At 45.8% G+C, this 27,701-nt stretch overlaps 1 protein-coding gene and 1 pseudogene across 1 annotated transcript in view; one reads left to right on the top strand and one right to left on the bottom strand.

Annotated features, from left to right (window-relative positions):
- Window positions 1-27,701, bottom strand: part of LOC144175713 (pituitary homeobox 3-like) — a 228,779-nt gene that overhangs the window by 181,441 nt on the left and 19,637 nt on the right. The window lies entirely within an intron of this gene.
- Window positions 191-1,839, top strand: LOC144173948 (uncharacterized; annotated as a pseudogene).

Here is a 27,701-nt window from a genome sequence, read left to right as displayed (position 1 = left end):
TATTGTGCCGTAATTTACTGCGTCAGGAGCCTTCTTTTGTGCGGCGATGTTGAACTTAACCCTGGGCCCAATAAGCAACACAAGGGAAAGGATGTTCCGGCCTCTGATACTCGTTTTCGAAACTTTTCTACGGCTGAGGAAACCGTGGCCCCGAGAAGTCAATGCTGTTGACCGGTCGGCCGTTCCTCAAATGCTTGCGGAATTAATTAAGGGGCAGAAACGCATATCGCAGGAAATAACAGAAATCGAGAACTTTAATCAAATGATCAACTCCCAGTTTGACGCCCTAGAGGCACGCGTCTCCGCACTGGAGTCGGTTCCTGCCGCCCTTCCATCTGCCACGCTCAACGACAATGTGAAAAGTGAGCTTCATCAACTAAAAATCAAAATAGACCAACTCTCTTTGAGCAATGATGAGTTAGAAAATCGTTCCCGGCGTAATAACTTGCTGCTGCACGGATTTCTAGGGGCGCAAGATGAAACCCACGACATTCTGCTGTCTAACATTTCCGCGTGGTTCGGGAAAGAGCTTGAAATCGATTGTCCGAGTACTGAAAGGTGCCCCAGGAGGCCGGAAGCATGCCGATCGCCCGCGCCCGGTTATGATGAAACTTAATGACTACCGAGAAAAAACAAACGTCCTCAAAAATGGCCACAAGCTTAAATATTCTGACTTTCGCATTTCAGAAGACTGTTCTATACGCATACGTTCAATCCGGAAAAAAATATGGGAGGCAACTAAGCCCTTCCGCGATAATGGCTCGATGGTTCACTTAAGCTTCGACCACGCGTTTATTGATAAAGTTCGGCACAACTTATTTATTTATTTATTTATTTATTTATTTATTTATTTATTTATTTATTTATTTATTTATTTATTTATTTATTTATTTATTTATTTATTTATTTATTTATTTATTTATTTATTTATTTATTTATTTATTTATTTATTTATTTATTTATTTATTTATTTATTTATTTATTTTAATACCTCAAGGGCCTCCGCAGTGGAGGCATTACATGAGGGGTGGTACAAAAATACACTTGGTACGAGCATAGAAGGGTGACATTCGCTCCATGATAACAAAAATAAAATGCACAACGTCGGTTCGAAAAAATGTACAAGAATGTAAAATTCAGCGGACACGGAAATAGTATCAATACGCAATGCATTAGCGGTAAGGCTGGAACACAAATATGATGAAAACAACGAAAAAAAAAGATTAAGCTGGAAATAGCAATCATAAAGCGAAGGGCATCAAACAAAAAAACGGCACCAATATATCACACAATCCCGGGCGCTGTAAGCGACGACTTGAACTGGTCAAGGTTTCTTAATTGAACCACGTGATCTGGAAGATTGTTCCATTCCTTTGTAGTGCGAATAAAAAATGACTGCGCAAACGTGTTAGTACGGGGGCGAGGGTATGTTACTTGTAGTTCATTATTGCTTCGGCTAGATGCATGGGGTTTCGGCACGATGTAATTGTTGGGTGATAAAGAATGATAAAACCGGTGAAATAATGCCAGCCTCGCAAGCTTACGGCGGTGGCTGAGGGGAGGAAGAGCTACGCGTGATTTCAGGTCTGTGACACTAGTAAATGATGAGTAGTCCGAGAAAGTGAATCTAACCGCGCGGTTTTGAATTGCTTCTATGTTATCGGTTAGGTACTTCTGATGCGGATCCCATATGGCGGCTGCATACTCTAAGTTAGGGCGGATTAGGGTTTTATAGGCTAGCAGTTTTAAGTGAAAAGGAGCAAGTTTCATTGTACGCTGCAGATACCCAAGAGCTATGTGGACGGTCCAGGAGAGATCATTCTTGATGTGAACACCTAAGTACTTATAAGACTTTGTGGATTGTAAAGAGGAGCCTGGGACAACGGACAACTGGGACGATAATACTAACACCCTCGTCAGGGTTCCTTCTCGCCCTCCAAAAGCCGCATCCAATGCTGCTACTGTAACCCCCTGACGCCCAAGTAACATACAAGAGCCATTGCGCGTCCTTAATGTTAATGCCCGAAGCTTAGCTAATAAATTCCCAAATTTTCTTTCACTGGTCGCCACCCATTTACCCCATATTGTTGGCGTGACTGAGTCATGGTTACACGATAACGTTTACGACAGCGAGGTAACACCACCAGGTTTCACTGTTCTTAGAACTGATCGGCGACATGGGAGAGGGGGAGGTGTTGCGTTATCTTTGCGGTATGACCTTCAATTTTCAGTACTCCCCAGCCCGCCTGACACCGAATCTGTTTGGTGCAAGGTCTTTTTCGGGAACTTTTCCATTACCTTCGGTGTTATCTATCGTCCGCCGTCATCGAACGTAGCTCAGTTGCTCGCTTTAACTTCGTTCATGCACGAGCGTATCTCGTCTTCAAGCTTGATCTGTCTCGGCGATTTCAACGCTCCCGGTATTCTGTGGCCTTCTTTATCTCTCACCGGTTATGACGTGGAAATAAGCAAAGTCCTTTTAGATTTTTCATTATCCTTTGGTTTGAAACTAATCGTCGAAGCCAACAATAGAGGTTTTGGATTTAGTGTTTGTTAGTCCCCATCTATTAGATAACGGCTATGAATGCGAGGTTACTGATGGCATTTCAGATCACATGGCTGTTCTTGTTTCCATACCCGTTCCGGTTCGCAACAATTGCTTTGTTTACTCTACATTTCCTGATTTTTCACGCGCCGACGATTCCTCCATTATCGATTATTTAAGCGATTCTTCTGACGATTTCGAACAACTTAGTTCATCGAATGATCTGAATTTCTTGGTGGCTTCTTTCGAAAATATTGTTGCAACCTGTCTACAGCGCTTTGTGCCCCTTAAAACAAAAAAGAAAAATCCTCGCCTCCCTTGGATCTTGGCTGATATACTTCACCTGTCGCATCGTGTTGCGAGGTTAAGGCGTGCAAAACGAAAAGGTGATCCCCTTAAAAACGCCGAATTTAACGAAGCTAAAGAAGAGCTCCACCTCAAAATGAATTCATCTAAAGATATTTACTTTAAGGTTACATTACAAGGTTTACTGAAAACTAACCCTAGGAAATTTTGGAGTTCAATTATACCCTCTTCATCCTCTACTAATACTATCCTAGTTAACAATGTCCCGTCTAGTGACCCTATAACTATCGCCACTGCCTTCAATCAGTACTTCCAGTCAGTATTCATAACAGACAACTTCGAAATACTCGATTTACCACACGAGTCGTATTACTCAATTGGCGATATAACCGTGTCTGTCGAGGGGGTTCTAAATTTAATTTTGCACCTGGACAATAAGAAATCCTGCGGTCCTGATGGAATTAACAATGCTTTTCTGGTTAGATACCGTGTCTGGACGAGCCGGTACTTGACTGTAATTTTTAATAAATCTTTACTGCGACTGTGCCGTTAGTATGGAAATTGGCTAAAACATTTCCCATGTTTTAGCCAATTGATGATACATGCAACTAGCATGCTTTACAAACTCCCTTCATAGCAAAATTGACCATGGTTCCACAGTCGACTGCATATTTCTTGATTTCGCCAAAGCTTTCGACAAGGTGTCACATGAACTATTAATATTAAAACTAAGTAAGCTCAACCTTGATCCTAACGCTCTGGCCTGGTTACGTAACTTCCTCTTAAATCGCTCTCAGTTTGTCACTGTTAACCAAACCACGTCGTCTTTTTCTCTGGTATATTCAGGTGTTCCCCAAGGCTCTGTCCTCGGACCCCTGCTCTTCTTAATTTATATTAATGACCTGCCTAGTAAAGTTCAGTCTTCCATTAACCTATTCGCTGATGATTGTGTTCTTTACCGTGAGATTACCTCTGATATTGACTCCGCTATACTTCAGTCCGATATTAACATGATCTCTGCATGGTGTAACGACTGGTTGATGACACTTAATACAAATAAATGTAAAGTAATGCAAGTAACGCGAAAAACACCTGGCAGCCCTAATTATACCCTTCATGGGAATATTCTTGAGACCGTAGCTTCTTATAAATACTTGGGCGTCTACATATCATCCAATCTGTCCTGGGAACAACATATAAACTATATAACAAACAATGCGAACCGCACATTGGGCTATTTAAAACGTAATTTTTCTGGTCTAACATCTTCGCTGAAACTACAACTGTACAAAACACTTATACGCCCTAAATTAGAATACGCCGCTTCTATATGGGACCCTGGCCTCGCATATTTAGTTTCATCTGTCGAGTCCATCCAAAACCGCTCCGCCCGCTTCATCCTTTCCGAATATCATCGCACAGCTAGTGTAACGACCATGAAATCACAGTTGCTACTACCTGATCTGTCTTTACGCCGCCAGATACAACGTTTGTGTTTATTTCACAAAATTTTTTATCACGAGACGCTCCATGACTTGCTCCTATCGAGTCCCTGTTTCATATCTCGCCGCTTAGATCATTGCCTTAAAATTGAACCCATTCATTACCATGCAAACCTGTTCTTTTACTCTTTTCTACCCCAAGCAATCAACCATTGGAACCGCCTTCCCGAACCCCTTGTATTAATCCGTAACAATAAGTTGTTTAGATCAGCTTTGACTACCCACGTTTGTAATAATACTTGATCCTAAAATTTCTTCAGCGCTGTTGTGCCTTGTTGTACTCATTTTGTCGTTGGTTTCGAACTGTTCACCGACATGACTATATAAGCCACTGCATATATGTAATATGTATCGCATCATAAACAGTTTTGTAGCGCCTTTTTTTTTTCCCACTTCATGTCCCTTAGGTATCGGTTTTCAAATGCTTATCTGTCGCTATTGTACACAGGCTACATTATTGTGCTTTTCTTGTGACTTTTCTCTTGATTTTGCTGTTTTGTCATTCCTTCTTTATTTGGACTTGTACTCTTGTTTATCCTGTATGCTTATTATTTTCTTGTATATCTGTACCTTTTATGCACACTCCCCTCTGTAACGCCCTACCCGGGCCTTGAGGGTAACCTTAAATAAATAAATAAATAAATACAACAAGCAGTCACCATTGAACTATCGTCCAATTTCATTAACGTCTCAATCATGTAAACTTATCGAACATATAATCTTCAGTCATACTATGGAGTTTCTTGAATGCAATAACATTTTGTGTAACGTCCAGCATGGTTTTCGTTGCGGCTTTAGTACAATAACTCAGCTTGTTGAATTTTCCCATGACATTACCCACGCTCTTATGTAGACTTATCTAAGGCTTTCGACACCGTTACCCATTCGAAACTTAGTTATAAACTTCGCGTTATACTTAACAACTCGGCCTTAGTTGATTGGATTACTAGCTTTTTACATGATCGCTCCCAGTATGTTTCGTTTAACTCCACAAATTCGTCGGTAGTACGTGTCATCCGGAGTTCCCCAGGGTTCGGTCCTGGGGCCACTTTTGTTCTTATTGTATATAAATGATCTGCCTAATTATATATCCGCAAACATCCGCCTCTATGCTGACGATTGCGTGTTGTACAATGTAATTAACACGAATGATGATCATATTTTGCTAAATGATTCTTTCGCTCAATTTTGCAGGTCGTGCCAGACGTGGCAAATGAATATTAACTTTACAAAAACGGTCACTTTATCTTTCAGTACATGCAGTTCCGTTTCTTTGTTTAATTATTCTTTCAACGGCTCTTCCCTGCAGCGGTTGAACGAATATAAGTACCTGGGCGTCATCTTCACATCTTCCTTGTCTTGGTCAAGGCACATTGATTATACACGCAACAAAGATCTAAAAAAGTTAGGCTACCAAAACAGTACATTGCGGGAAGCTCCACTCGAAACGAAATCGCTAACATATAAAACGCTTATCCGACCCATCTTAGAATACGCCTGTACGATCTGGAACCCTTATAAAGTATCTGAAATTAACACACTTGAATCTGTTCAGAAAAAATGCATTCGTTTGATTTTCCACCGTTTCGATTGGAGTTTTTCGCCGTCATCCCACCTTGCTACACTAGAATTACAATGCCTGTCCGAGCGCCATGAACGCGAATGTCTTAAACCGTTACATATTCTTACGAATACTCCGCGCTACTCACAACAGAACAGCTATTTGTCGCCCGATAAACTTAAATCTACCAGAAATAGCCACAAACTCAACCTTGCAACCTTTTCTCCACGAACTAATCTATTTAAGTACAGCTTCTTTCCGTGAACAATTGACAAATGGAACCTACTACCAGGTGAAATTAGGTGATTGCCTTTGGAAAAAATTTTGCACAATTTAAATTGATTGTGTTATGTCAGTTTTGCATAATTTCAATGTCTTGCTGTACTTATTATCTATTATGTCTAAACTTTATGAATAAGTGAATTCAAATGTGTTGTGTTTTTATACGTGTTATTCTGCGCAGAAAAGTGTTTTGCATTCTATGTACCAACCCACTCCTGCGATAGCCCAATTGGGCTGCGGTATGAATAAATAAATAAATAAATAAATAAATAAATAAATAAATAAATAAATAAACCAAAATCAACTATTTTCAACACCAGAAAAGAAAACGAAATTTTCAAATGACATTTTCAAAATGTTGCATTTTTGCAAATTGTTTGGCTGCTGTGAGACTACTTCCCAGCAGAGGTCGGCAAACTCACTCATGAGTCCACTCACTCAGACTCATTTGGACTCAAACTCACCCGTGAGTTTGAGTTTGAGTGAGCGCGAGGCTAGTGTGACATGGTGAGTTTGAGCTTGAGTGAGTTTGAGCCGAGTGATCACGACTGAGTTTGAGTCCGATTGAGTTTGAGTCCATTTTGAGTCTGAGTACATTTTGAGTTTGAGTCCATTTTGAGTTCTGAGTACATTTTGAGTTTGAGTCCATTTTGAGTTTTGAGTACATTTTGAGTTTGAGTTCATTTTGAGTTCTGAGTACATTTTGAGTTTGAGTTCATTTTGAGTTCTGAGTACATTTTGAGTTTGAGTCCATTTTGAGTTCTGAGTACAATTTGAGTTTGAGTCCATTTTGAGTTCTGAGTCCATTTTGAGTTCTCAGTACACTTTGAGTTTGAGTCCATTTTGAGTTCTGAGTACATTTTGAGTTTGAGTCCATTTTGAGTTTGAGTTCATTTTGAGTTCTGAGTACAATTTGAGTTTAGGCTCATTTTGAGTTCTGAGTACATTTTGAGTTTGAGTCCATTTTGAGTTTGAGTCCATTTTGACTTCTGAGTACATTTTGAGTTTGAGTCCATTTTGAGTTCTGAGTACATTTTGAGTTTGAGCACATTTTGAGTTTGATTACATATTGAGTTTTGAGTACATTTTGAGTTCTCAGTAAACAGGAGTTTTAAGTCCATTTGGAGTTTGAGTACATATGAGTAGCCTAGCAGGCAGCTATGGTTGGCTGTTAAGTTTCATGCGCCACTGTGGGCTCGGAATTCAAGTTACCTGCGGGTATGGCACCAATCGCGATCTGCATGATCGGTTGGGAGGGAGGTGGTGTCTGATTTTTTTTAGTTTCTTGTTGAATTTTTATGGCCATAAGCACTTGCTGTATACCTAATTTTCGCGGCTGGGCGCGTGAGTGATAATGGACTGGTGAGGTCATAAAAAAGGGTTGTCTTAACTTTTCCTCCTGACGGATCCACTAAGAGCGTGGGAAAGGGTGGTGGGAAAGCACACGGCGGCGCTGGCGTGCTGGTTGTTCGCCTGCTACTGTTAACGGCTTGATATACTAGGGGTCACAAAGGAAGAGGTGAGAGCCGGGGGGAAATGGGGGCGGGGCTGTCCTTTCTACTGTTTCAAATGAATTAGCTGAATTGACTGGGCAGCGCCCCTTAAGACAGAATAATGACCACATTAGATTGGGTGAAAAGTGAAACTGATGAGGCTAAGGCATGTAAGGTATCAAATGAAAGGTCCGGATTAACGGAATCACGCGGGGTAAATAAAAAAAATGCTTCCTGATTGTAGTCATCAGGCAGTCATAATGAGTCATAGATTGGGTTAAAATTCAAAATGACGCTGCGAGGGCATGTGGGGAATCAAATTCAAGGTCTCGATGTGGGGAATCATTCGGGACGAACATGAGATATGGATATATCATGACGTAGTCATGGTAAATCAAAGATTCGGTTAAAATTCAGGTTCATGACGCTAGGGCGTATCAAATTAAAGGTCTCGATGAGGGTAATCACGTGCTTCCTGATTATTATCATGACATAGTCAAAATGGGTCATAAATTAGGTTAAAATTCACAATGATGCCACTGGGTGTCCGGGGTATCAAATTGAAGGTTCCGATAAGGAAAATCACGTGGGACAAAAATGTGGTAGGGCTATATCATGAGATAGTCATGGTTAGTCATTGATTGGTTTAACGTTCAAATTGATTCCGCTAGGATGTGATGGGTATCAAATCAATGGTCTTGATGAGCCGAATCACGTGGGAGAAATACAAAAATGCTTCCTGGTTATAACCATTAGATTGTCATGGCGAGTCTTATATTGGGGTAAAATTCGAAGTGACCCCGCTAGGGAGTGTAGGGTATCAAATTTACGGTCTTGAAGAGGGGAATCACGTGGTACAAATAAAAAAAAGGCTTCGTAGTTCGAATCATGAGATGGTCATTATGAGTCATAGATGGGGTTAAATTCAAGGTGAGGCCGCTGAACCATGTGGGGCGTCAAATTGAAGGTTCTAGTTAGGGGAATCATGTCGGACACCTAAATAATGCGTCCTGGTTACAGTCATGAGTCATGGTTAGTTTGACTGGTATGAATTCCATATGACCCTGCTAGGGTGTGTGGGCTATCAAATTAAAGGTCTCGTCGAGGGGGTCACGTGGGATAAATATGAAAATGCTTTCTGGTTATAATTATGAGGATATCGCAAAAGGTATACAGCAAAAGGTACACACTCTCACTCACTCACTCACACTCACTCACTCACTCACACTCACACTCACACTCACACTCACACTATAACACTCACACTCACTCTCACTCTCACTCTCACTCTCACTCTCACACTCACACTCACTCTCACTCTCCCGCTCACGCTCACACTCACACTCTCACACACTCACACACTCACACACTCACACTCACACTCGCAATCGCACTCGCACTCGCACTCGCACTCACACCCTCACTCTCACTCACACTCTCTCTTTTTCACTCACACTCTCACTCTCACTCTCATACGCTGACACTCACACTCACTCTCACTCTCACTCACTCGCACACTCACTCTCACTCTCACTCTCACACTCTCACACTCTCACACTCTAACTCACTCTCACTCTCACTCTCACATTCACATTCACATTCACACTCACACTCACTCTCACTCACACTCTCACACTCACACTCACACTCACACTCACTCTCACTCTCACTCTCACTCACACTCTCACTCAGTCACACTCACACTCTCACTCACACTCTCACTCACACTCTCACTCACACTCACACTCACACTCTCACACTCTCAATCTCACACTCTCACTCTCACTCTCTGACTGTCTCAATCTCTGTGAGGCCATGTGAGTTCTGAATTCATTTTGAGTTCTCAGCCCATTTTGAGTTCTGAGTTCATTTTGAGTTTTGAGTACATTTTGAGTTTTGAGTCCATTTTGAGTTTGAGTACATTTTGAGTTTTGAGTACATTTTGAGTTTCGAGCACATTTTGAGTTTGAGTACATTTTGAGGTTTGAGTACATTTTGAGTATTGAGTTTACTTTGAGTTTGAGTACATTTTGAGTTTTGAGTCCATTTTGAGTTTTGAGTTCATTTTGAGTTTGAGTACATTTTGAGTTTTGAGTCCAATTTGAGTTTTGAGTTCATTTTGAGTTTGAGTACATTTTGAGTTTTGAGTACATTTTGAGTTTGAGTACACTTTGAGTTTGAGTACATTTTGAGTTTTGAGTACATTTTGAGTTTTGAGTCCAAATTGAGTTTGAGTACATTTTGAGTTTGAGTACATTTTGAGTTTTGATTACATTTTGAGTTTGAGTACATTTTGAGTTCTGAGTACATTTTGAGTTTTGAGTCCGAGTGAGTTCTGAGTTTTGAGCTCAATGTGAGTTTGAGTTTGAGTGAGCGCAGATGTGCTGCTCAGCATTGAGTCTGAGTTTGAGTGAGTGGTGATTCGAAAAAAAAATTGTGAGTGAGTTTGAGTGAGCCACGCCAACTTTGCCGAGGTATGCTTCCCAGTGTGGTTTATCATTGCTCCAAGAAACTGAGCGCGGCGAATGAAATGAAGCGTCTTTCGCCCCTTACAGACAAATTATGCATCCGCACATAGAGATAGCGCTGTTTCCACAATATACCGTAAAACCGGTTATAGCGATTCATTTACTCTCCGAAGATAAATCTTTACAACCGTCAGGAATCCCTTCCCACGCTGTTCGGTGAAACACAATGCTAGAGTGAGAGAAAAAAATCTTTACTATTAACGCCAGCCTACACTAGACAGCAGGCTAGGAGAGCAGTAAAATACCTATAAGGAAGGGCGTCAGGCAAGGAGACACGATCTGTCCGATGTTATTCACAGCATGTTTACAAGAAGTATTCAGAACATTGGATTGGGAACAGGTGGGAGTAAGGGTTAATGGAGAATACCTCAGTAACCTCAGATTTGCTGATGACGTTGCCTTGCTAAGTAACTCGGGGGACGAATTGCAAAACATGCTTACCGCACTGGGCGAACAGAGTAGAACCGTGGGCCTGAAAATTAATATGCAGAAAACTAAAGTAATGATCAATAACCTCGGGACAGCACAGCGGTTTCAGATAGGTGGCGAGGCCGTGGAAGTGGTAAGCGAATATATCTACTTAGGCCAAGTTGTGACCCCGGATTTCAACCATGAGGTAGAGATGAGGTAGAGAGTTTTTATTAAACGTTTATTTCTCTCTCTCTCTCTCTCTCTCTCTCTCTCTCTCTCTCTCTCTCGAAGGATGAGAATGGGGTGTAGTGCATTCGGCTGGCATTCTCAGATAATGAATGGCAGCCTACCATTGTAACTGAATATGAAAGTGTATGACAGCTGCATCTTACCGGTACTCACATACGGGGCAGAAACTTGGAGGCTCACTAAGAGGGTTCAACTTAAATTGAGGACGACTCAGCGCGCAATGGAACGGGAGATGATAGGTGTAACATTAAGGGACAGGAAGAGAGCGGAGTGGGTCAGGGAACAAACGCGTGTTAAGGACATATTAGTAGAAATTAAGAAGAAGAAATGGACGTGGGCACGGCATGTAATGCGAAGGCAAGATAATCGTTGGTCATTAAGGGTAACAGAGTGGTTTCCTTATTAAAGGCAAGCGTGGCAGCGGGCGCCAGAAAGTTATATGGGTCGATGAGATCAAGAAGTTTGCGGGGATACATTGGTCGCAGTTAGCGCAGGACCGGGGCAATTGGAGATTAATGGGATAGGCCTTTGCCCTGCAGTGGGCGAGATAGGCTGGTGGTGGTGGTGGTGATGATGATGATGATGATGACTACGACGACGACGACGACGACACTAGACAACCCCCTCATCACCCCTCACTCAGCATCCCAGATGCCCGCATTTGGCGAGAACTCCGAACCAGTGCCTTTTTACAATACCTCTGTCCTCCACCACAGATCTCTTTCAACATACCTTTACAACTGTCCTGCTTGCGACGTGCTGGCGGAATCCCCATTGCACCTCGATTGGGAACGTCCCCACCACCCACACCTTGTACTGTCTCCTTCCCCAGAACAGTGGGGGAGCGGGCTGACCAACTCGCTGTTTGAGGACCAGGAATACCTGGTCAGTCGGAGGCGAAAGAAGCTGTCCCCACAGCTTTCTAGGATAAGAAGATGCCACCCACTTTTGTATTTCCTTTTCTTTGTTAGCGGTACAAAAAAGCGTTTTCTTCTTCTCTCCCTTTTATGTTCACACTCCCACAGGTATATTAGTATTAGTACCACAGGTAAGTGCTTCGTAGAAAATAGTTCTCTTGAGTCATTTGTACTTACCTTTTCAAAATTTTCCACCCTACCCCACTCTGCACCTAATTCTAGCTCAAGGTTCGCAGTACCTCCAATGCAGTCTCGAAATTTAGAAAGTGGTAGGAGGAAGGATGGAAGCGGAGAAAGCCACCGATGCGGGCCGTCTATCCGCTTCCGATGCGAATATGCAGGACAGCATGCGAGCAGCAGCTCACAAGCGCTCAAAGCTACAAGACGGTGAGAGCAGTTATCGACAGTATCATCGATGGTACCAATAACTATCGATAGCGTACTACCCATAGTCAACTAGCGACGGTATTTTTCCACTATTAACAGTTTTAAGGGTAGGTATTCATATTTCTTTGTTATTCATTTACTTACATGATACAGTAAAGCCCGCTTATATCGAACACGGATATATCGAATTATTGCCTATATCGAACCCTTGTATAATTCTGGTAAAAATTACATGCATTTAATTTTTTTATATTGAACGCGATTTTGCTCACAACGGATATATCGAACACTCCCGCGCGGGATTTTTCGCTCTCCTTAGGCATGCGGCAGGCTTTCCCGCCATACATCAGCGAGTGGACAAGCTCCCCGCATGCATGCCGTTGGAGCCGAAAGCGCCACATTGGGCGGTGCGGGCTGCTGTGTCACCGAACTTCAAGTCCGCGCCATTCGCTGCGCGCATTTGCTCGGTTCGCTGGGTTCGCCGTTATTCGCTTGTATCCATGCTTGTCTCCGGTCTGTCGAAGACGCCGAGGACTCCGTACCGCTTCCGAGCACGAGCGAAGCCGTCGCTGCCATGACCCTGCTACGGCGATACTGCAGTGTCATTGAGGGCAGCGGTCTTGTGCTTGTCGACTGTTTAGATACCAGGGAGCAAGCAGTCACCAGCAACGCGTTGTGCTCCAAGAAGCAGGCTACACTCACGCAGTTCTTCCGCCCCAATAAATTAATGTTTTCTTTCCGAGAAAGTGTCGTATCAATAGTGAACTGCAGGGTGGTAAGAGATCAGCGCTAGCTCTTGACTCCGCCGGCAAGATTGCTCTCATATAATTTTTTTTGCTTCACTTTCTATATCGAATTTTTGCTATATCGAACTATTTTACAATCCTCGTGCTGTACCGACCCCCCCCCCCCCCCCCCCACCGGCGGTGGACTGGGCTGTGTCGGTCAGTTTCGGCTGTCCTGCTTTGGTCCGTCGCAATGGCAGGAGTCAGTGGTGCGCCAGGCCCACTGTATTGGGTATTCAACGCCCATGGGAGCTTGAGCAACTCTCAAGGCACTCTGAGGGCAAGTGCCTTCCAAGAACACCGATTCGTAATGTGAACGCAGGCCCGGACAGCCTGCGTGGCTACCGAGGTTGGTGCTTGGAATGGGAATTCGATCAAAATTTGCGGTCGCACATTTCTGTGGATCAACTATGATTCTCTTTGGCCGGGGGCGGCAACGCGCTCCTGCAATCCAGTGTGGGTGGAGGCCGGGGGGTCAATGTTGCGAAGTGCAAATGCACTCAAGCGGTACAGTTTGTGTTATAGTGGCGCACGGTTGCTGAAGCAATGTGAGCACTACTATGAGGCCGGGGGAGTTGCGAGCCCCTGTAACCGCAGCTAGGAAGGGGCCTATAAACACGAACCGATCTGCTCGCCGTGGGAGGTGACGGGCCCTTCTAAGCCAAGTCATAGGGGTATATGCCGTACAGTTCGTTTTATCGTGCCATGCTGAAGGATGGGTACACACAATGAGGCCGGGGGTGTAGCGAACCTCTGTAACTGGAGCATGGAAGTGGCCTTTAATGCGAGCTGGCCTGCTGACCGAGGGAACTTGATGAGCCCTTGTAACCTACAAGAATGGAATAGTTTAGACCCCTCCGTTGCTAACACAAATTCGCTAAAGGACTTTGCCTCAAAAATAGAAAATGCAACATCTTAGCCCACCTTGCCTTCATTGGTAGATGCATTACAGCCTCCTGTTGAACTGTTTGAGTGGCCGAAGACTCTATGTGTGCAGTTATTTGTAGTGTTTTATTCCTTTTCATGTAACATTCCTTATCAGCTAGTGATGTTTGAAATGTGTTTTTCTGTATTTCCGGCTACAAATGAGTGTTTTGAAATAATTAGTTTTTTTGTGTGTTTATCCTTTGTTCTGTAAATATTTTTATGTATAACTATACTGAAACATATTTCGTATTCTGCTGTGTATACTTTAAAGACCATCCGCGTTTAAGATTGAAGTTCTTCTCTATCTTTCTTACAGCATTTTTCTGCTGTTTGTGTAGACTACGTGTATGTAAAATCTCCAAGCCCAGCTGCTATGGTCTCGGGAAGAGACTGGCAGTATTGTAAATAAATAAACCTTCAGTCTCGGGGGCGAGAATGCGGAGCTACTGGGAGCTCCTCAGAGGATCCCGTGTATTTCCAAAGATGGTATTTGTGGAGCAACTATTGCTCTCTTGGCTAGGGGAAGTAGCGAGCCCCTGTAATCCAGTGTGGGAGGAGGCCAAAGGCTTGGTGTGGTAACGCGCCCCTGTAATCCAGCGTGAGAGGACGCCAGCGGGTCAATGTTGCGAAGTAATCACTGCGCTCAAGCGGTACAGTTCGCACGTAGTGTTGGCGTACCGTTGCTGAAGCAATGGGTAAACAACTACCGAGCCGGGGCGTGCACACCCCTGTAACCATAGCTTGGGGCTCGTTCGGTTGAACTTGCGAGCTGGTCTGCAGGCCGGGGAGTGTGACAAACCCTTGTAACCTAATGTCATAGGGGCCAGAGCGTGGAGGTACGGTAATTCCACGGGACCTCCTCGAGGAATCGGGGAGGCCGCACAACCCCTGCCCGGGGAGCGTGCAAAACGGCCGCCACTGCGGAGGTTCCTGGTCAACTGGAATCAGGTCCTACGCGGAGGTCGGGCGGTCGGGTGTCAACTCGGCACTTGGCAATGCGGTTGAAGTAGTAAGGCGTGTCGAGATCGATCAACTATGACTTTCTTTGGCCGGGGGAAGTAACCCACCCCTGTAATCCAGCGTGAGAGGAGGCCGGCGAGTCAAGTTGCGAAGTAGCAAGTGATGCCAGCATACAGTCGTTTGTAGTTGGCAGCACCGATTGATAGTCGGGAAACCACTACGGGCCGGGGGACTGGCGACCCTTGTAACCGCAAGCTTGGCGGGGCCAGCGACTTGATCGCAACAAGTCGGGGGGTGTGACATGCCCCTGTAACCTAACGTCAATGGGGGCTAGATGTTGTACAGTCCGTATGGGGCCGGAGGGGGGGGGGGGTCGCGCCCCCCTGTAACCTTGCTGCGAGGGGCCTGTTGGAAAGAAGCGCGCCACGAGGCAGGCAGCGGGGGCTCGCTCCACGAGCGCGGCTCTCGCGGCAGTCGTTCGTAGGCATCGCTGATAGCCGGACGTCTGGTTTACTGGTCCTCTTTCGCTACACATTCTCTGGTGCCGTGAAACCCGGGAAACGAGGCACGAGCGGACCCACGTTCGACGGTGCAGCGGCTCCGAGGCACGCGAGGCTTGGATACCTTCGTACTGCTTTATCCTGGAAGCCTTGCCCTCGGCCGCCGCCCCTTTCGGCTCGTGCCCAAGCCCGCCCTTGTCCCTTTAGTATTCGCAACCCCAGCGTCTTGCTTCATCGACTGGTGCCATGGACGCTCTTCGTACTCGCCGAGATGTCCTGCGAGCGACCGTCTCCGGGACCATGACAGTCCTCGACGCCTTGCTGCGGAGTCAGGCAGCAACGGCCCTTGATAGGCAAAATGTACTCGACGTCATCTTGCATGACCAGGCGAGCCTTCACCAGCTCGACGCCGAAATTCAAGCGAACCTGACGGATGACGAATTCGAAGCGGGCATTTTGAACGCGATCGACTACGATGAACGGATCTGCGCCCTGCGAACGCGCGTACGCTTTTCCGCGAGCCAAGACTTGTCCGCAAGCCCCGTCCCGCAACCTAGGGCAGCCCTGTTTTCTAACTGCAACGCGACTTCGACCCTCTGCTCGCCTCCCGAGGAGGCGCGGCCGACGGTGTCCACAAAGGTCACGGGTCATATGCCGCCTGCTCGGGCAATGACTGTTGCACGGGTAGAGAAACACGACGACAAAGAGGGCGCTGCGCGTTACAACGATGCTAAAGAAGACCCTGAGGGGCTCAGCCCGCGAGAGCGGCTCCTGCGACCGCCCTACCCTGGTATTGCCGAGATTTCCGAGTTGGATAAATCTGAGGGAGCCTGCCGAGACCTCGCCGTCGCTGACGCGACCATCGTTTCCGAGACGTCTGACCGGCCTTGCCGCAGCGCTGGCGTCACCGACGCGGCTCTCACGTCAGAGGCGTCATTACAGCCCTTCCGTAACCGTCGCATTCACGACTTGACTACCGCCACGGAGACGTCGGACCCCTTCTGCCACGGCCCTAGATTCGATGATGCCGCTCTTGTTTTGCAGTCCTCCGAGCTTCCCTGTTGCGACCCTTACGTCGGCGACGCATCTATCGTTTCGCAAGAAATTCAGCAACCCGGTTTCGAGACAAATATATTTTTATTGGGTCCAGCAACGAAAACGCGATTCGTGCAGAACATGGACTCGCTTCAGGGAATAACGAAGCGCATGCTCCTCCGACGCTCCGTTAGCGAGCTTGGACGCCGGAAGCGAGCTTCGGCAGCACTCGTGCCAGCCCGGTGGGGAGGCATCCTCGTGGCGAAGCAGAACAGATGCTTCTATGGTGACGACCCTTCTTCAGCAAGCGCAACTCGATTCGGGATGAGCCTTTGTACCTTGTCGGGCACGGCGAGAGCGAAGTCCTATTGTTCGCAGAGATAACGGATACGCCTATCGAACACACGTATTTCCTCATGGAAGCGGTGTCAGACGTGGAGGCGACGGCAATGCCATCACGCTACCGTGATGCTCTCTGGAAACTGGGCAGTCTACATCAACTGTTCCCGTTTGATCCTGGCGGCTGAAAACCAGGAGCATGGTCTCTCTTTCCGGGTGACCATACGAACATTCGAGTTCTTCACTTTTAGATATGTCCCTTGGACCCAACAACCCAGCAAGTGCTGGGTTGTTGGGTCCAAGCCGTCGGCCGGCCGTCGCCACCAAATAGGGTACTTCCTATCTCCGACGGTTGGGGCCCAGTTATCGGACCCTATGGGTGAGCGGTTACCCGTGGCAGGGACCGCATATTTGGCAATTGACACTGTCTGATGCCCTCGCTCAGCCGTCAGTCTTGAAAAAGAGTCAGACAACTGGATCGGAGCAAAATTGCTCCCCCCATTCCCATCCTTTATCCCATAACCCATCCCGATGCCCAAGTTCCCGTTCCCAGCAACCCACCCCATCCGGCTTCTTCCTAGGGGGGACAAGGGGGGTCCCCCCGGGCCCGTCCCCCTGGCGGTGGGTCGCAAGATAGCTTTTCCCATTAATTTCTCTCCACCTTCGGGTGGACAAAATTCTCTTTGCCGGTTGGCCCGTTTTTGTACTGTTGCTATTGGGTATAACCGGTTGTACTACGGGGGTACCGGGGGACTATTGAAAGCTTCATTTACTCGATGTTCTACATAAGCGGGCTTTACTGTACCTACATCGCCACGAGGGCATTTTTGTAGGGGGGACATGCAACATGTACAGAACAGAGGAGAAAAATGCACCCAAAGGTACATTTACGCTCTTTTCAAGAGCACAAATTCGTGTTGGTTAAAAAAACGGACACCTCACTAGTCATAAACGGGAGAAAAAGAGATCGTTGTTCGGTATGCTAAGCAATTCCTCTGGCAACAAATCCCGTACGTATTGTACTGGGCAAAAAAAGAATACTTCTGGGAGCTCTGTCTAAAAATTATCATGACGCAGTGATATGTAATTTGGCTTGAGGAGATCTTGTTTTATGTTGATACCGGTTTTATTGTAGGCGATGCCCTGGAAAATTTTTAACCTTAATTTTTTGTGTCTGGGCTGGAGTGGTTCCCAGCTCATGGTAGCTTTAATCACCGAGGTGCTAGCAAAAGGGTCATAATTATTAGGTGCGGAGTATACGTTAGTACCTCACAATGTCCGTCCGCGTCCGTGCGCATAGCATTAGCAATAGCAAAAAGTCACACGGGCACCGGCAGAATTCGAGCCTGTTTCTGGTAGACAAGTCAGAGTTAGTGTCAGTCCTCTTACCCACTGGGATACGACCGTGAGTTGGTAATCGAGAGTCAAACGGCTTACTCCCTCGCCTGTAACGTCGCGGAGTACCTTAGGACCTCCCCATGTCCATCCGCGTCCATCCGTGCGCACGCCACCATCAAGTGATTTAGAGAATAATCAAGGTGCAACTCACGGCTCAAATGGAATGACGGTCGGGACGCAAATTTTCCCCTCCACTTTCTGGGGTATTTATGTTAAGCTTTTTTGTTTCCTGCGCATGGGGGTGGTAGCCAGCGCCACTCAGACTACTCGGGGTGAAGGAGACCTTATTTTTAACCCCCGGGACGTGACTCGAGTGTCTACGACGTGTCAAGAGTGGTCGACCAGCGTTGAACCCTCTTAAGCTTCCTATGGCACCAAGACTGCCAGAACAGAGGCCCTCGCTACGCATGTAGCGAATCAGAATAGGAAATGAGGGGCTCGTTGAAAATAAGATAGAAATAAGAGTTGGCAGCCAAGAAAACCTCGGAAAGCAAAGGGGGGGTGGGATGTGGTAGGTCATTGAAACAGATAAAGAATTTAGAAAGAAATAAAGTGGAGAAAAATTCCCCGCATTTCCCCGAGGGGAAGAATGTGAAAGTGCGAATGCACGAGTTGAATTTGCGCGGTTCGGTAATGTTCGCGAAAGAGAGATCACACACACACACACACAACTACAAAGAAAGAAAGATGCATTTATTCACAGACACCTATTTGTGTTGTCGTTGTACTTGATTGCTAGAGCGGATCTCAGCTTTGAAATTTCGTGTCAGTACTCCTTTAAGCGGGTGCATTAGCCCTTCTCACACCCGATTCTTGGCCCATCCCCCACGTGGGTATGTGCCATGTCAGCGGCCAGGCAGCGCGCGCCCATCTCCCCCCGTTGCCAAGGAAGACGAGGAGCGCGCGCACCCGCAGCTGTTGCTATGCGGACGGCGGCGGACGCTTCAGGCTCGCTTAAGAAGTGCATTCGCACTTAAAAATGCGCGCCAGGTGGGATCCGAACCCAGAAAGTGGAGGGGAAAATCGCCCCGCCGGTAGCGTAGTGGTTATCGCACCAGACCGGTATTCTGGAGGTCGTGGGTTCGGATCCCACCTGGCGGGCATTTTTTCTCCACTTTATTTCTTTCCAAATTTTTTATCTGTTTCAATGACCTACCACATCCTCCCCACATCGCACCAGACCGGTATTCTGGAGGTCGTGGGTTCGGATCCCACCCACCGAGCATTTTTTCACCACTTTCTTTCTGACTCAAAAAATTCTTCATCTATTTCTATGACCCACCACAACCTCCCCTTTGCTTTCCGAGGTTTTCTTCACTGCGAACCCTTATTTTCTGTCTTATTTCACCGAGCCCCTCATTTCCCATTTGTGATTGATTGATTGTGGTGTTTAACGCGCCGACGCAACGCAGGCGATGAGGCGTGCCGTAGTGGAGGGCTCCGGATTAATTTTGACCACCTGGGGATCTTTATCGTGCGCCGAAATCTCGTACACACGGGCGTTTTTGCTTTTCGCCTCCATCAGAAAAGCGGCCGCAGCGGCCGGGGATCGAACCCGCGACCTCGTGCTCAGCAGCGCAACGCCTTAGCCACTGAGCCACCGCGGCGGGTATTTCCCATTTCTGATTCGCTATATATACATATATATATATATATATATATATATATATATATATATATATATATATATATATATATATATATAGCGAATCAGAATAGCAAATGAGGGGCTCGTTGAAATAAGACAGAAATAAGAATTGGCAGTCAAGACAACTTCGGAAAGCAAAGGGGAGGATGTAGTACGTCAAGATAAAGAATTTGGAAAATAAGAAAGTGGAGAAAAAATGCCCGCCAGGTGGGATCCGAACCCACGACCTCCAGAATACCGGTCTGGTGCGTAGTGGGTATCGCACCAGACCGGTATTCTGGAGGTCTGGAGGTCGTATATATAAATATATATATATATATATATATATATATATATATATATATATATATATATATATATATATATATATATATATATATATATATATATATATATAAATATATATATATATATATATATATATATATATATATATATATATATATATATATATATATATATATATATATATATATATATATATATATATATATATATTGGCCGCGAGGCCCACCACTGGAGAGGCCGGCGCTGCGATCGTTTTGACGTCACTTGTAGGATCACCGTTCCTATGTTGCTGCGTAGTTGGCTTGCAGCGCGTGACGTTTCGCTTAGGAAGCGCGTTCTAAAAGTATTTCGTGTTAATTTCCTTCGTTTGAAGTTAATTCTCAGTGCCTCAAGCGCAGTTCGATCTAATGGTGACTGTATAACCGTATCAACTGTGGTAGATTATCCGCAAACGCCATGAGCGTGGTGGTGTATTACGCATGCGACCGAAGCGTAAGCAGCGGCTTGTTTCCTCGATCAACAATGTGGACTACGACGATCGCCGAGTGAAGTTTCTAGATTTCCCTTGTTTGCAAGAAACGTATAAAGCAGGAAATCGTGAAGCGTTGACTGCTCGCAGAAGCACACGCACCCGCCGTGCCTGCCCGCACAGCCGACGGTGCGGCTCGAACCGACGCAGGTCGCGGCAGCAACAACTTGTCGCCGCTTTTTAAAATCACACAAGTCGTGGAAAAGAAGCTCCAGATTGGTGAAAGTGGGCGTTAGTGTGATGAAAAATTCTGATAGGTAGTATAATCAGCTGTGGCTTCCAAAGCGATGCTCAAATATCTGCCGCGATTTACGCCGACCGGCCGCGGAGGTCGGTCCCGGCAGCGCCGGCCCGTTCACGCACGGTGCGGCGAGCGGCCGAAGGATGGCTATGCTTGCGCGCAAGAATCGGCCGAGGCCGTGCAGGTATCTTGATCGTCGATCGCTTCAACGGAAATCACCGCACTTACAGAGTTCCCAGCGCGGTGAAACGTTCTGTTAGGGACTGTCACTCGCAACTCTAACTGCGATGAAATATCTGCTGCGGCGCCAAGCCTAAAGTTACCAACATCTGATTACGTGCACGCGAAGCCGGCTGCGAGCTGTTGGCGAAGGCCCTCCCGTCGCGCACGCGCGTGTGGCGTTTGGGTTCCTCTAACTTCTTGGGGGCCCGCAACGCTCGGTTCTCGTATTCTAAATATCCCCATTACCCGAAACCATTAACGACGTGTTTCTCCTCGTACGCAGCCTCGCGTTCTGTGAGCAGTCGTGAGTTTCGAAATTGATGCTTGAGAAATGCCGGCTTACTGTAAACATACAAAACACGCTGCAATTATAAATTACCACGCCGAGCACCTAATGAAAACTAAATATAGCCTTGTCCGAACCCGCTCGAAGGCGTTAAAAACTCGCGTTCATACTGTTCATACATTGCGGACAAAAGTCGCGAAAAGTAAACATCAGCCGTGCAGAATACAGGCTACGGCAGTGATCGTTAATCAAATCCGGGCATGACTATCGTAGGGGAAATAGGCACTGATTAGGCCAAACTGCAGACCATAACAATACTTTTAAGCATGTGCGGCGAAGCAATCTGATCACCGTTCTCGCGTCATTCATTTACCAGGCAATACGAGCAGTTCGCGCGGTGAGATCATAAGTGAGCGACGCGTTTCCGTCACTGTTACAAGGTTTCCGCGTTTCCGTCGCTGTTACATGTCCCGTCACAAGTATTTCATAATGAATTTACAGCGTACTTTTCTCGGCATCAGTTGCATCATCCTTGGCGTTAGCTGGCTGCGTATGTAAGAGCTGTGGGTCGCGATGGTAGCAACTACCTAAACGCGGCGGTGTCGCCGGGAACAAGCGAGTCGCTGATTGCTTGCCCGAATCATTTGGTTTACAGACAACTTTTTTGGTAATTCGCATCAAATCCACAAGGAGCGGGCGAGACGGTGGCCACAACAAAAAAACGCGCTTCCGCATACGCACGGGGAATGTGTTGTAGCAGACGACAACACGATTCGGCGTCCTACAAGTGACGTCACTCGTAGGTGGCGCCACGGTATGTCCTCGAGGCCAATATATATATATATATATATATATATATATATATATATATATATATATATATATATATATATATATATATATATATATATATATATATATATAGGGAGTAGTAGAACTTTGAAGATGGTAGAGAACACAAGAGAAGAAAAACTTCGAACAAGGTAAAAGCACGATTGTGGCCTACGTTTCAGCAAAGAGAACTTGCTTTCCTCAGGGCCCTGAGGAAAGCAAGTTCTCTTTGCTGAAACGTAGGCCACAATCGTGCTTTTACCTTGTTCCAAGTTTTTCTTCTCTTATATATATATATATATATATATATATATATATATATATATATAGAGAGAGAGAGAGAGAGAGAGAGAGAGAGAGAGAGAGAGAGAGAGAGAGAGACAGAATAAGGGTTGGCAGTCAAGAAAACCTTTCCTTTCCGAGGTTTTCTTGACTGCCAACCCTTATTCTGTCTTAATTCACTGAGCCCCTCATTTTATATATATATATATCAGGGTGTCGAACCGAAAAAAATACCGGTTCGGTTACGGTTCGGGTTCGGGTGAAATAATTTCGTTCCGGTTCAGTTCCGGTTCGACAAAATCACGTACCGAACCGGTTCACGAACCGGTTCGGGAGCTTGAACCGGTTCGCGAACCGGTTCGACGAGTTGAATTATCACTGAAATTAGAAAAAAACATTTACTAGTTTAAAACGACCGTCAAGTCAAAACACAAACAAAAATTCAAAATTCTGCTGTTCCCCAAGGGCAGTGGCGCGATTGCAAAGCAAACTTTAAACAATCACGAGATATTAGGAAAACAAATGAAGTGGCGACGATTTACCACCTTCTTTCTCGCTCACATTATGTTGTCCCAGCGACTATTCATAAAGCCACCGCCAAGACATATGACGGTGGGATATATTTTCTGTCCTTTCCTTTTTTGTTGAAATCGCAATCGTCGCTATGCAATCACCCATCACGCTAACCTTGAAGCTTGAAATGTAGTCCTGCGTACTGGCGCGTTCAAATACCAGCGCTTAATACCAATAGCGCACATTTTTTTTTATATTTGTAACAAAACAGAAAAATCCTACAACAGGCACATAAATACTACCAATGAATTAGAATATTTGGTCACCCTGAATAATTTGTTAGCTGTCACCTTATCGAATGTGTTAGCCACACTTTTGTTAAAAGTAAGCTTTAGTTAATGCTCAGTCACTGCATTATTGCTCTGACCACTGCAATTCCTTTTGCGATACCGAAAGTGTGCATTACAATCAGTATGTCATCGTACCGCCTGAACCCCTACCATCGTTCCGTGTGCTACATTGCGGAATCTTACAACAGATAATGCGGTTACAAAATGAAAGGGAAATTTGTCACGCGGAGCATGAGATGGGAGTTTTTGGGTAGACGCTCTTTAATTCGTCCACAGCAGTACTCCCCTCCGGAACGAGTCGCAGTAGAAGCAATGTAGCGAGTTGGGCAAACGGCTTAGCAAACGGCTTAGCCACTGAGCAGCTCCTGCGGTCACACTTGTCAAGTATTAATAATTTGCAGGTGTCGGACCTTTTAAACAAATTATGAAATGCAAAAAGTTTGCACACATCGGGTGTGAGCTTTCGCTGTTGCGCAGTGGAGCACTCCTGCAGCCTGATTGCTCCAATGAAGTCGCAACTAGGGAAGGGCAAAGTCGTTTTATATCCCCTGCAAGCTGCCGAGAATGACATTTCGTTTGGTCAGCTTGCACTACGCTCGCGCCTCCAGCAGCAACAGACCATTGCTACAATGGTGCTAATTCATTTCCCCTGTTGTTACATAGAGCGTGATAGTGTTCAATTGTCGGGAGGGGAAAGTACCCGAGCAAGTACGAAGTTGATGGTACGTGAAAGAAAAAAAGGCCTGAATTGCATTTACTGTGCAATATCAACAACAGAGGGTCGAACCATTTCGGCATGAACCGGTAACCGTTATTTTTTTTTTCGGTTCAGTTCCGGTTCGGGTTCAGCGCGCTCAAAAAATAACGGTTCGGGTTCGGGTTCAGTTCCGGCAAAAATATCGGTTCAGTTCCGGTTTACGGTTCGGTTCGGTTCCGGTTCGACACCCTGATATATATATATATATATATATATATATATATATATATATATACACTTACAATTTTGCGTAACTAACAATTTGTATATGTGGGCTGCTTTTGTACAACCAGTGACAGATATTCTGAATGTGATATCGTGCAACAATCGCGAATTCCCCAACTGGCGTTTTATTTAATTTTGAATATTTATGGGCACTTGTTCACCTTAACGATTTCGAAACAGTCACTATTTGTGTACCCGCCGCGGTAGCTCAGTGGCTAAGGCGTTGCGCTGCTGAGCCCGAGGTCGCGGGTTCGATTCCCGACCGCGGCGGCCGCTTTTCTGATGGAGGCGAAAAGCAAAAACGCCCGTGTGTACGAGATTTCGGCGCACGTTAAAGATCCCCAGGTGGTCAAAATTAATCCGGAGCCCTCCACTACGGCGCGCCTCATCGCCTGCGTTGTGTCGGCGCGTTAAACCCTACAATCAATCAAATCACTATTTGTGTAACTCACACTTAGCTTCAGCTGTTCGTTGACAAATATTTATCGCCGAATCGACACAAAACAGACACTCGGTTTATGGGAACCTGGGGTGCCCCGACGCAAGCGCGTAGTTAGCATCGAGGCACCCTATGGGAACCGCTAGCAAGGGCGCCGCCTTTCTCGCTCGACAGTGATACGATGAAGTGTGCGACATGATCTGCACCGACGCCAGATACACGCTGTCAACATTCCCCGCTGCGCTGATAACGGCGATATGATAAAAGAAGAAGCCCGGGCTATCGTTCGCTTCACCACGCGATATCACTTCATGACGTTTGAATCGCGGACAACATGTCCGGGCCGCTTGATTCATCCAATCACTCTGTATACTGCCGCTAGCAGAAAACTGATGCACTTCGATACCTGTAGGGGGAAATAAATTCAAACTTTGGGTGTTAAACATGCCGAAGCTATAGAGTTATCATGCGTAAGTGTAATTATAGTGAAGGGATACGGGTAGTTGAAGGAATACCAAGAAGAGATGCTGAATATGGATCAAAATCCCTGGCGCCGGCAAGCGTGGTAGAAATCGTGACTTTGATGTTTCAATCAAGCTCGGACAGATCTATCTCGCCAACTATTTTTGGGATTTCTCGATTACTTCATTTCTATATGTGTGTGCGTGTGTTCCTCTGATGGTTTTCTTTCTTTTTTATTGTTATTACTACTTGTTTTACCATTTAACCCACATTACACGTTCAAACCATCTGAAGTAGCAAGCGTGGCATTATGCAGGGCTCACAGCTTCCGTTTCCCTAAGGAATCTCTCTCTCTCTCTCTCTCTCTCTCTCTCTCTCTCTCTCTCTCTCTCTCTCTCTCTCTCTCTCTCGCTCGCTCGCTCTCGTCTACGAGACATATGGGCGGAATTCTGAGTTTTCGTTCGTTTCAAAAACACCTGCTTTGGGCATTACCATAGTTTACGGCGAGCTATATAGCTCGCCGTGTATCCTGACCGCTTCATTCTAGCCCTCCATGCAGAGCTCTTCCCCGCTGGACCCAACCGAAACGGACGCGTTTGAAACAATACTCGGGAGTATGCACCACTAGGGGCGTCTTTAATTAGTGCCGTAATAGTTTTCATGGAACACTTTCTATTTTTAACGTACGAATACTGCACTCTTGTTTAAACCATTATCGTATGCGGCTTACATTACTGCAATATCGCCGTCGCCGCCACTCGCGCCGAGACAAGAGCAGCCGACGCCGTAATCTCGGAGCGTGCCTCGAACTGCGCCCAGTTGTAAATAGCCGCATGACTTGCAGTATGGACATGCCGCTGCAAGGCAGGTGTCTAGCGAGATCGGGCGAGCAGGCTAGTCGACCATGCCGCTTCCTTCGGCGACCTACGATTCGACCACTACGATATTGACCAACTTCATCAGTTGCACTATACACCGCCACTGGAACAAAACTTGCCGCAGGTTTTCGCTTATTGCGAAGCCGTCATTAACTAGAATCCAGCCTATTATCTTCGGCAACAGAGCTACGTAGACAAGAATCGCACGCGAACGTAGCGTCGCCTTGTCGCACCCACTTAAATGCCCCTGATCGTAAAACTGTGCCCCACACCTTTAGAATAGGGAAAAAAGGATACAAATTAGAAAAAAGACGTCCTATGGCCTTCAGTTTTGTTATAAGATGCCTTATATTGCGCCCGGTAAAATGAGTTCGCAGCAATGCATTTGTGTTTGGGGGTAAACACAGAGGATCGGTGTAAGCTTGGTCCTTGTAAGCTGGCTTTTCCACATTGTGTGTTGCCCAGTGAAGCACGGCCATCTACGAAGCAAATGTGATTACAGAAAATGGCTCTAACTTTTGTGTTATCAAAGTATCCAGAAACAAATGATAGGAAAATTAGCCTCTAAAATGACTCTAGCGTTACGTCGAGTGTTATTTACTTGTCGTAATTCGCTAGTTCACAGTGAAGTTGTAAACGTTACAAAATTACTGTCTGCTGTCAATGCTTCCAACGCCGCTACAGCGAATGCTTCTACTACAAAATAGCCTGTATAACGAAGCACTCCATATGACCTGGCCAGATTCCTATTTTTACTATGTATTGTGAACGCCACTACAGTGAAGAGCACTAAAGCAAATTTGCAAAACTCAACCAAAACTCAACCCGGAATACTACACCAGGAAACGACAAGATTTGAAAAAAGCTGCTACGAAACTTGGACACCCCATCGTTAAAGAGCCTCTATTAGAATGCATGAATGAACATTGGATTGCCGGCAATCTCCCATCCAAGTGGAAACACGCCATCACTTTGATACCATAACCCGCTAAGCCACTAGCCCCAGGAAACTTACGACCAATTTCCCTCACATCTTGTGTTGGGAAGTTATTAGAACACAAGGCACAAAATCGCCTTTCCCCGTATTACGAACATAATGGTCATTTCCAAAGAAATACGTATGGATTCCGCCCCCATCTATCCTCACAACATATCCTGCTGCAACATAAAGGAGAAACGACAGACAGGCTTTCGAATTCACACAAAAGATGCATACTAACCTTAGGTATCAAAGGTGGCTTAGGTATCAAAGGTGGCAAAGGTGTGATAATGTCGACAACAAATCCATTCTTCGTGGACTAGCATAAATTGACTGTGGACAGAAAGTATATGACAATGTTGCGGTTTTTTTACTGCAGGATGCACGGAAACCATGGGTATAGGGCACACCCGCTCAACAACATTTAAAGTGATACCAAGGGGCACTCCGCAAGGCTCGGTGCTATCACCGCTCCTATTCAATATGGCAACGAACGACCTCCCTAGGATACTCCATGATATCGCGTATTTACGGCATGCGCTTTACGCGGATGACTACACCCTTTGGACTTCCGCGGGATCGATGGGGGAGCAGCAAGACTCCCTGCAATTAACGATCGACAAAGCGTCCGATACCTTCGAGTCCG

The sequence above is a fragment of the Haemaphysalis longicornis genome, unplaced genomic scaffold (genome assembly GCF_048455015.1).
Source record: "Haemaphysalis longicornis isolate Haplotype H1 unplaced genomic scaffold, Haemaphysalis longicornis Haplotype H1 scaffold_1, whole genome shotgun sequence".
In the NCBI taxonomy this organism is placed as follows: Eukaryota; Metazoa; Arthropoda; class Arachnida; order Ixodida; family Ixodidae; genus Haemaphysalis; species Haemaphysalis longicornis.
The sequence above is the reverse complement of the archived record's forward strand: the minus strand, read 5'-3'. Positions and strand labels throughout refer to the sequence as shown.